Source organism: Terrapene carolina, unplaced genomic scaffold, assembly GCF_002925995.2.
Source record: "Terrapene carolina triunguis isolate 2854851 unplaced genomic scaffold, T_m_triunguis-2.0 Scaffold50235, whole genome shotgun sequence".
Lineage (NCBI taxonomy): Eukaryota > Metazoa > Chordata > Testudines > Emydidae > Terrapene > Terrapene triunguis.
In genome coordinates this window covers 10,742-22,265 of record NW_020714586.1, presented here as the reverse complement: position 1 = coordinate 22,265, position 11,524 = coordinate 10,742, and the positions used below count along the sequence as shown (strand labels likewise).

At 41.2% G+C, this 11,524-nt stretch overlaps 1 pseudogene; it reads right to left on the bottom strand.

Annotated features, from left to right (window-relative positions):
• Positions 1 to 288: 288 nt before the first annotated feature.
• On the bottom strand, positions 289 to 9,650 carry LOC112102098 (annotated as a pseudogene).
• Between the last annotated feature and the right edge of the window lie 1,874 nt (positions 9,651 to 11,524).

Below are 11,524 nucleotides of genomic sequence, written 5' to 3'. Positions count from 1 at the left end.
TAAAAATTAGTTTCTCCCCTTTTCCTATTTGCAAATAATCTGCAAATAAATTCAGATTTTTCTGATGAATTTATTTAAAATGATTTCACAAATGGTTTATATGAACATATTCCACTCTGATTACTTAGGACTTCCTCACCATATCTTTTCCCTATGAGTATTTGCTATTCATAATTTGCTACTTGTTCTGTATTATGGTTCATCTGAATCAATGCTATTGTGTCTGTTCCCGGACTGGTTGCCTTCAAATTCAAAACTGCAATCAAGAACATTTCTGGAGAGATTTACCTGTCATACTTCCATACGCAAATGTTCTTTTCTGGTATATAGGTGGATCCTCACTAGATTTGATGCAACCAGCAGCTTTATTACCAATATCTGAAATGTTGAATTTAGGGTAATTTTTAGTCATTATTCATGATATATAACTGACAGTTTAATGGATTCTGTACACAAAACTGGTTGTTGGTGTCAAGGAGTGCACAGGCTTGATTTGGAGGCTGTGGGGGGGGTGGCACCAGTTGGTCAGAAAACTGACTATGACTTGCCTGATTCATACAGCTTGATTTGTTTGTGTCGGGGGGGAGAGGGGCGGCGGGAGTTGGTGATATGAAATTTCCTTATCATGAGAAAACTCTTTCTATGTGGATCCATCATGTTGGACAGGACCTACAGCAGGTACTCCCTAGGCTAAGGACAATGAATGTGGAGTATATAACTTTAAAACTATGTTCTAATGACAACATACTTATGCTAAGCAGGGAACCAGTTGGGTGGGGAAAGTCCTATTGGAGCTCTGCTGGGCTGCACCTCATTATGAGAGCTGCCCAAAAATTACACTTTAAAAGGCTGTCTGAGGCAACTGCATGCAGCCTGGAGCAGCCCCAGAAAATACTACTTGGCACTGAAAAGATGTGGGGTGGGGAGTCTAATGGGTGAAGAGCTGATCTCTGTGTCTGGAGAGACCTTTTTGTTCAATGCAGAAACCACAGAATCTGCTGAGTCTGGAGATGGAACGACAGCCACTTCCAGGAGGAAGTCTATGGACGAACCCGCCCCTCCTTCCTCCTGCCCATGGGTGGAAGGATGTGGGAGAATTTCAGGGGGAGATATTTACAAAATTTTCCTCTCTTTTAAGAAATGCGAGCTGAGATTCCCCACAGGCATGGCTGCTCCTTATGATTCGGGTGATAATGTCAAAGAGTTCAACTGAATTCTCTGCTCAGCATTGTCCTTTCTTTTATTAAAGGCCTGATCGAATGAATGGAAATAGTCCCCCCCCTCCCCCAGCACTGAATAGATTTGGGGTTGTTAGACTTTTTCAGAAGAATTCTGTATTTTTCCTGGGTAGTAACTTACTGACGTATTCCACTAAATGGGGAGCTGCATTGTAGAGGTGGCAAAGAGAAACTTTGATAATCTTAATTCAAATGGCCTATTCCTGCTCTCATTATTCAGATGTAATTTTGTTTGTGGTGTACACCCAAGAATGAATTTAGCCTGGGCGCACACAGAGGTAATGGGATCAGGCGGAGGGCCACAAACCTGATAAGAGTGCATGTGAGCACAGACTTAATATTGGGGGCAGTGCTAGTAAATATATTGTGGGTCGGTGCTGGAAATGTAGAAACCTGATTTCATATTGGTGGGGGAAAAGGGTATGTGAATGCACACATCTGATTGATGGGGTATGGGCAGACTAATTACAAACAAACTTAATTGGTATGTATTAAGGGGTTCATGCAATCTTGATTAGTCGGAGAAAGGACACTAATCTAGCCTCTTCCAACACAACCGTCTATTACATCAAACATCCAAATTGACAAGTTTTTGTGGGGGACAAGTAACCTGGTAGAATTGGAAAAGGAGTCAGAGTTCTGGTGTGGTGCGTGGTTTGTGAGAATGGAAAGAGTAATTATCTTTCAGTAACTATTTATTTTAATATGGAAGTACTGCAAACTGGGACACTGATTCATCAATGTATTTAAGTATGTTCCCAAATTGAAGCACTAATATCAGTGGGACGGGTCACATACTTTGTTAGTCACGTGCAAAAGTACTTTCTGGAGTTGGGGCTTTAAGGCTGAACAATTACGGGGGGGGGGGGGGGGGTTTGGTTCTCTTTCTTGTTTTTGTTTGTTTGGTTTGGTTAAATAGGTATTTAATACAAATCACTACCACTATAGGTTGCCATTTTGTATAAAATAATACTTTATTTATAAATAATACAAAACTATGATAAATACATAAATAAGAGCACTAAATAAGTAGTAGACTGACAAATATAATGTTACAAATCTTGTAAAACGATATTAAAATATTTCCGCAGTGCAAAAATAGAACAAATAGCAGGAACAGTTTTTAAAATTCCACAGCATCTCATTTTAAATCATGTATAAAATTTTAATTGATTTCAGTTAGTATTTTTAAAAGGTTGGTATTTTAATTTTCTAAACTTCTTTGTGAGTTTGTCCTAGAGTTGAAAACTTAATTCCACTTGGATTCTCTTGCCAGCACTGAGGCTGAACGGCTTCTCTGCTAGGAAATAATTGGTATCTCGTCACTTTCATCCTCGCAAGCTCTAGGTCCTTTCTTCCTGGTTAGAGAGTCCCATTTTCCATCACTGCAACCAAACATGTCTCCAGATGCCCAGCTGGCTAATGAGTCTAGGTTGGACTCTCTGAATGGAATCCTGCCCGAGGTAGCTTGGGAGAGATTTTTGCAAAAGCAGCAGGATACATGTTGGAAGATTTCCTGGATTCTCACCGGGGCATTTTCCTTCAGGGACATTCATGGCTTGAGAACATATTGAGGCCACCTGAAATCTCTCTCTTCATTCTGATCTTACAGGAAAATTATCCACACCTCTTTATTTGGAAGCTGTTCCAGCTCACATGTGTTATGCTGTTATACTGTGGTTATGCTGCATGTTAGGGTTCCAAGATTAGATTTGATCAGAGAAGTGTTGTACCACAGAAATATATACCTGTAGTGGGGTGGTCACCTGCTCCTGCCCTGAGGGGTTTAAAACTGCCCTGGAGGAGGGCTCTGGAAGGGCAAGACCCCTGGGCTGTTTGGGAGGAAGCAGGCTCAGCTGGGGCCACGCCCCAATCAGGGACCAGCTGGCCCTATAAAGGCTTGAGCCAGGAGCTTAAGCAGAAAGCCTCTCTCTCTGACTGGAGAGGAAGACAGGCCTGGCTGCTGGGGAACTCACCTGGGGACCTAGAGTGAGGCAGGGTTGGGGAAAGGCCTTAGGAGCTGGGAAGCCCTAGGCCAGCAACTCCCCAGGCTGCAGGGCCTAGTCTTAGGTATTGGGCTTGCAGAGGGGCAGCCTGAGGGTGGGTAAAGGCAGCCAGTCCAAACTGCTTTGCCTATGATGAGTGGCTGATACTGCAGTCTGCCCCAATGAACGGGGGCTAGATGGAGACTGGGCAGTAGCCAAAACTGAGGCAAAGTGGGGATAGTGGGTGGGGAAACCCAGGGATAGTGGGATACTGCCAGGGGGGTAGCACCCAAGACATGGGCACTGGGAGGGACGTGGGGGGCCAATGGCAAGCAGATCGCCAGCCTGCAGAGGGCGCTCCTGGGTCAAAGCTAATTCCCAAGGATGACTAGCAGGAGGCGCCGCAGGGGTGAGTCTGTGCTGTGCTACAATACCAGACACATAATGTCAACAATGTTTAAGGTCCCAACCCTTTCTTTTAAAATTACAATTGTCTGGTAATTTTTTTGCATCAATATTCTTCATTTTGCATTTTAAACACTGAGTAAATGAACAGACTATAATTACATAAAATGTAATTTGTGCAGTTGAAATTGTATAATAGTCAATTGCATAATTCAAGGTCAAGCGTTATGGAGTGCTAGAAGTCACTCTGGGAGGAATCTTCAGATTGAAGGGATTCCACTGCATGGTGCAGTATCCTCCAGCTGTTTTAACCTCAGTAGTGACAGTATCTTGAGCTGGAATGAAATAGGAATTGATTGACACACAAAGGTAAAAAATAAATTTTCCATTGTATTAATGTTAATAAATTAAATGAAAATATCTTTTCTACACCTAATTATCTCAAGTCTTATGGTATGTTCATATTTTTTATAAATGTCTCTAGGAAACTTCTCAAGCTTTGGAATACAAGAAATAGTTCTGATGAGGACAGATTAATAAATAGCAACCATGATCGTAATAGAACACTACATAGGTAGAAGTCAGAGTACTTTGGAGGTAGGTCAGGGGTGGGGGGAGGAAGTATAATTCTTTGATGACCAAAGTGCTGTTGAGGTGGCTAAGGATTCCAGGTATGTGTACTTTGTTGCATGGTCTGCCAATTGCCTACTGCATAACAGCACCTGATAGGTAGGAGATTGTGAAGATGTGCAAAAATAAATAACAGTAGAAACACAGAAAAATAAATCCATGTCATTGAAAATCCATTTCCAGGACAGGAAGAGCCTAAAGCTGCTGCCATGGAAATCAGTTGCTATTTGGCCACTGATCCTGTAGAAGGTGCCAGCTTCCTCCGGGCCCCAGGGGTGCTCAACTCCCCTGCTCCACCCATGGCCCCACCCCGCACCCACCCACTTCCCACAAGCCCTGCCTCTTCCTGTCCCTGCTCCTCCCAGGTCCTGCCCTTACCCCTTCCCCAACCCCCCGCCCTGCCTCTTCCCACCCCCATCCCTTCCTTGCCTCTTCCTACCCAACCCTTGCCCCCTCCTCTGAGCGTGCCTTGTCCCCGCTCCTCCCCCTCCCTCCCAGCGCCTCCTGCACACCGTGGAACAGCTGATTGTGGCAGGCAGGAGGCGCTGGGAGGGAGGGGGAGGAATTGACCAGCAGGAATGCTTGTGGATGGGAGGCCCTGGTGGGGGGCGAAGGGAGGGAGCTGGCTGCCGGTGGGTGCTAAGCACTCACTAATTGTTCTCAGTGGGTGCTCCAGCCTTGGAGCACCCACGGAGTTGGCGCCTATGGTAACAGCAATTCAGGGGTGCTGGAAGCCATTGAACAAAACTGTAAACCTCATATATGATGGAAACCATGTATTCACTTGCTAATATTACTTCATGCTGGGCACCCCAGTGCCCCTAGTTCCAATTCCCCTGCAGCATGTATGCAAACAGCTAGTCTGTTGTTTGAGGAAAGTTAGTTACAAACTGCTCAGAGCCTGCTGCAGAGGATCTGTGCAGGGATAGAGCTATCTGCATGTGACTCTTACCTGTGCCACATGGAAGGGAGATGAGGTGCCAGGTGGGATGAGGTGGCGTAAGATACTTTTGCACATACTTTCCTCTTGGGGTGTTCTTCATACAGTTATGATCCACATGGGGGTCTTTAGCGAGCATGCGCACATTGGGCTGGGGCAGTGCTAGTACAGCTCTAGTCTGTGTAGCTCGCAATGTCAGCAGCACAAAAATTACATTGTGTGGAAAGACCTTGTGTTCTGTACAGAAACCAGAGCCACCTCTGTTTCTATGATGAAAGCTGGAGACAAACCTGTCACTATTTCCTCCTGCCTACCAATGGAAGGATAAAGGAGAGCTTATGTGGAGATCTACTAGTCCCTTTTTATCCCGCTGTGGTTGGCTTAAAATCATAGATGATAGAAATCATCAAATGGCTTCTTAAAGAAATGAATTGATTCTTCCATGTAGCACAGCTTAAAAACAGTGTGATGAAATGATTGTCAGAAGGTTCCCCTCTGCACCGTAGGGGTAATGAATTAGTTAGACTTTGAAGAAGAATTTGTGTGGCTCCCACATGCTCTGCTGCTGCCATGTATCACCAGAGAGGAGGATACATTTTAGAGGTTGTGAACCAATCTGTTTATAATCCTTGACTTGTTTATACAGTATTTTTTTTTTTTTTTTTTTGCTCTCATTTTCATGTAATTGTGTTTTGTCAATATAACCTGTAGGCTTCAACTCCACCAAAGGATGAATGAAGGCAGAGAGACTTGAGCAGGAAAGAACTACTACTACTGATAGGCACAGCTACTGAAAAAACCCTGCACCATAAGAAAGGATAGGGATTTGTTTTAAGAGTTAACTCCTTGTACATGCCTCTAAACCAGCAGGTCCCAATTGAGGTTCATGTATTGGTGGGTGGTACATGGAGGACCTGATGGTGGTCTTCAGGGAACTGGCAGATCCCATGTTCCTAGTACTGAAATTACTATAAATGCGTTCCTAGTACTACTTCTCTTTGTAAGCATTTGCTGTACCTGCCATGAAGGTGTTACCTGATCTCGAATAGGTGGGGAAATGGTGTATAAAACAACTTTTGTGAGATTAGCCCCACATAATGAACTGTTTTAGAACCCCAGAGGAAAGACAAGCAAAGGCTTCTGCAGTGGCACCATCTGTTCTGTTTGAATGTACAGAGGCTCCTATTAGCAACTCCATATTTTCGGTTGCATTATAAACGAGATTTCCAGTGGGGAATATGTTCCTATTTTTTCTCTAAAGGCAGATTGACAATCATTGTGAGAATTCTCACACAATTTGTTTTTATACTATTTGAACATTTAATGTAGTGGCTGTTTGACTTCATTTAAAAACTTTTAAATAAGAAATCTCTGGATTTAGTGTCTGGCTTAAAATTGTCCTAGGCAGGGCTAGGATTGACTAGTAGCTCTTCAAAATACTATCTACGTACCCAGATTTGGTAGAGAGGTAAATCCTCACTAGGTCTGGTCTAATGGCTAGTCTTGTTTTCTTTTTCTTTTTCAAATTTTTAATTATTGGGTTTAGGGTAATTTTTAGTTGTTATTCACATTACAACTGAAATTTTGATGCACTGGGCTCATAAAACTGGTGGTTGTTGGTGGAACATGCAGTCCATGAGCACACAAGCTTGATTTTTGGGGCAGTAGGGGGAGGGCAAAAGGGGTAGTCCCAGGTGCTTACAAACCTTAGCAGGAGGGATTAGGTACATGCAAGCTTGATTGATGTCATTTGTGAGGCAAGTGTACCCAAGTCTGACTGATGGAGGGGGTAAATTAGGCCCACACAAGTCTGAAAGGTGGTGGATAGGGAGGCTGAGTATATGGAAACCTGACTACTTGGGAGGAAATTCTCACACACACACACCATTAGTGGGAAGGAGGGGCAAGCAATTTTGTATTGTGACAGCCTGAAGTCTTCCCCTCGGAATGCCCATCTATCTATCACCCCTTTAATTAGCCCTTACCAATCCAGCCTATTTTATCACAATGAGCTACTGCACCATACACCCACAACTACAAACGCTGGGGAAAAAGTAATCTAGTAATGGGCAGAAATGCAAAAGCTTCAGAACTGAGGTTGTGGTTTGTGGTCTGTTGGACTGGTAAAATTAATTATCAGGGTTTATGTTTACAAGGTACTTCCACACGTGAACATAAGACTCGTGCACTTAACCTTAGCCAAATGTTGACAAGTCCTTTGCTGAACTGGAGTCTTAAGGCAGAACAAGATAAGATTGTTATTAGGTCTTTGCTTTTTTTAAATATATAATTAATACAAATCACTACTGCAGTAGGCTGCTATTTTGTATAAATAAATATTTATTTATAAATATTATAAACACATCTGAAAATGATAAATAAGAGCAATACATAAATATTATCAATAAATAAAAGTAGATCAACACCACAATACTGTTACAAATCCAGTAAAATTATCTGAAATATTTTCACAGTGCAGGAGGAGAATATATAGTAGCAATAGTTTATAATTCCAGTGCACTTAATTATACATGACCTAGAATTTGGGATGCTCTTGTTTGCTTTTTATGCTTGAAGCAAAACAGGGATCCAGAAGCTTCATTTGCTTATGAGTCCATGTTTGGATCTTTAATGGGACTGTCATTCCAAGCAGATTGAGAAGGAATTTGACACTCGATGTAGCAAATCTGTTCGAGGATTTCCTGGATGGCCACTTGGCAGTCTCTTTCTGCCAAGGCTTGAGAACCTTTTGGGGCCACAAAGTCTCTCTTCTTTCTGACTTTACAGGAAAATTATCCTTCTATTTTGTTTGGAAGTTGACCTGGTTCACATCTGTTATGCTGAAGTGAGCATAACAGTTACAGTTCAGAGGTGAGATTTCATTTTTAAGAGCAGCCGAAGGCAAATTCTGAGCAAATGGGTAACATCAATGATTTGGAAATCATAAGGTTTTTCTCATTCGGTTCAAATACTACATTGTCTTCTGGCATATTTTCAGCAATATCTTTTGTTTTACGTTTTATCATGTGAGTAAATCAATCTGGTAATGGCAAGTAGTATATAAATTGAGCAATTGGAGTTCTGTAGGAGTTGGTGCCTTGTTTAATGCAAGACAGACTGATAAGAGTCTGGAAAGGAACTGCTTGTAGAATCAACTTAGAGACGAACCACTCCAGTGGAGGTGTAGTTTCATTCAGCTGTTTTCATAACATCATTACATGAAGCATCACGTGCTGAAATGAAAAAGGGGAATGGTTCAAACATGGAGAGTTTCAAATGCCAAATATAGGCCATCTTTTTCTAACCAGATGTCAAATCATAAATCCTGAGCCTTATTGCACTTATGATCTTGTGACAATTTTTTTTTTTTAACCAAAGTTGTTGAAATGTAGAGGTAAACAGAATGAAGGAAAGCAGAATAAGTAGTCTTGGCCATCCCTGTGTGCAGAAGTAACTGGCAGAATTAGATGGTGGGATAGAAGTGTGTGCGCACAGACCATCAATTTTCTGGTGTCCTGACTGGAATTTTCTCTTACTAGGCAGTTGTTAAAAACAGCAACAAGCCAACTTTTCCCCAACTAAGATGCTTACTGGGCAAAGTTATATTTGGTATGGTTAATTATCAACGGATGATATTTTTTCATTTGTAATCAGTTACGATATATTTGTATATTTTTCATACAGAATATGTGTGTGGTAAGGAAGCACTAAACTATATATGCTACTCTAAAACAGTTTTATTAACATGAGTTTGAAAAATTACTATGGGAGAAAGATTGGGCCCTATGTAATAAGAATTAGGTCATAATTTTATCTCTCTTCAGCTGTTTTATTCATATAATATTTGAGTTTTTCTAGGAAAAAACAATATATGGTACCTTCATCTTCAAGTCTTTTTGTGAGTATGTTGAGAATTGGAAAACATCTGGATATTTCCAAACGGACTATCTCCCAGGCACACAGGCTGTATTGCTTTTCTTTCAGGAAATCGTCGATTGTCTGGAAGTATCCCTTCAGTTTCAGGCTGGTGAGCAGGAGGTTCTCATTTCCTGGTTAGGTTATCTCCTTGCCCTTCTCAGCACTCAAACACGTCTCCAGCTTCTCAATCTGCTGGTGAAGACCGTTTTGGAATTCCTTTATGGAAGTCCCATCCCAGGCAGCTTGGGTGAGATTGTTGTTAAAGATATGGAAGAGCTCTTGGAGGATCTGCTGGATGGCTACCTTGGCATTCTCTCGCTGGGACAGTCGGATCTTGAGGATATCTCTGGGCTTGAAAGCTGTCCTTTCATTTAGACATTGAAAGGGAAAGTTTCCACCCATTTTCTCCAGATGCTCTAAACTCTCGTTGTTCATTCTGGTTTGTAGAACATAAATCCTGTTACAGTCCAGACATGAGATTTCACTGGAGAAGAGCAGCATGAGGCAAAATTGCAGCAAACTCCTGCTGATCATGATGATGTCTTGGATTCCCTGTGTTTGTGTAGAACTTGAACAACTGGTGCCTGTTCAAGGTCTTTCGTAGACTTTTGTGTTTTCGACCCATGTCTCTGAATTTAAGTATTCTGTAGGAAAAGATTTTTCTTTCATCACTTTCTACTTTTCAAGGTTTTTCCTGCTTGAGGTTTTTACTTTCGGTTTCCTTCTTTTTATTTAGTGGAAGCGAACAAGTCAGTGGGAGAACAAGACCACAATCATTACCTTTTTGAATATTAAAGAATCCCTACATTTCTTTCCTTAGCCCCCCCCCCCCCGCCCTCTTAGATAAAGAATTTAAAGGGTAAGAAGAGTGATGATTAACAGTGTCATCCAGTTACAGGTTAGAGTAGGGACCTGTCTGTCTACTCCCAAGTTCCTGTGGTTAGTAGTGCTGGGCAGATCTGAATGTCTGTTACATCAGCAAGACTATCTGTCTTATGAGAGAGGAAAAACCATGTGTGTAGCGAATACCAGAGGATGGACAGAGGGCACTGAGAAACTGGGAGGTTTACTTAAGAAACTGATAACTGAAAAGATTGTGTGGTTGGTAAGAAATATGCCAGAGTGACTGGCATGAATGTCACTTTCAAATGTGTTTGACTTTTCACCATTCAAGCTTTTTTCTTTTTTTTTTTTTCTTCAATGTGCATTTCACTGAGCTTGGACATTGAAATTGAAGTGGTCTGATGAATGAAGTTTGCATCCTGTGGCAAGTTTCATTTTCTGTTTTTCATACCATAGCACTAGGCTGTCATGTTGGAGTTTCCATCAGTGAAGGGGAATGGTTTTCAACCCAAAAATTGAACATAATGTGTATATTAAATTTTAAAAAGGAAAGGAAGAAAACATAAGAATATTTCTGTTTGTTAGTTCTGTCATATCTCATGCCCCCATCTCCTAAGGCACTTTCTTTTATCATAATATAGAGTTTGTGCCCAAGCTACTTGGAAGTGTCGCTTTAAAGAATGAAGTTAATTGTATATAAATGTTCTGTATACAGGACCCAAGGCTTATACACCCCAGTCTCCCATGGGAGTTGTGTGTGCATTTCATGGCAAGTTGAAGCTTAGGAGGGAATATTTATAAGAGAAATTTAAAAATCTGAACCCTAAGAAGAAAAGCTAAAGTAAGAAAGCAATGGAAGTAAAGAGACAGTCTTTCAGTATATTTGCATCAGCAATTAGCCTGTTTTCTGGGAAAGGTTAGATGGACACTCAGCTGGGTGAAATATTTGCTAGAATGTGATGAAATACTGTATATTTAAATTTCAATTCAAAAGCAGAAATTTTGGGGGGAGATTTTTTTCTCCTCTATATGTCAGCCATCTTTATTTGAATGTGTAATTAGAGATTAATTTGGCGCCTTTTCCTATTTGCAAATCTGCAAATAAATTCAGATTTTGTTAATGTGTTTGTTTAATATGACTTGACAAATGATTTGCATTCTACTCTCTGATTGCTCAGGACCTTCACACCACAACTTTTGCTTTGACTATTCCCTATTCATAATTTACTACTTGTTCAGTATGATGGTTTACCTGAGGCAATGCAATTGTGTCTCTTCCCTGATTGTTTGCCTTGGAATTCAAAACTGCTTTCAAGATGGCTACATGAACTTTCCTGGAAAGAATCCTCTTTAAAATGTGTATTTATAGAAGTAATTGTTAAACTTTGTCTTTACCCAAATGTTCTTTTCTAACAAACTCACATGTACAGATATTTCTGAAAACGTTTACAAAGGGCCAGACATTTTTCATACATTTTAATAAGTCTCAAATGTTTAGGCTATGGCTGAAATTTGTTGTTTGCAGTGCTAATTGTTGACTGATAGTGTTTCTGGAGAGCTATCTA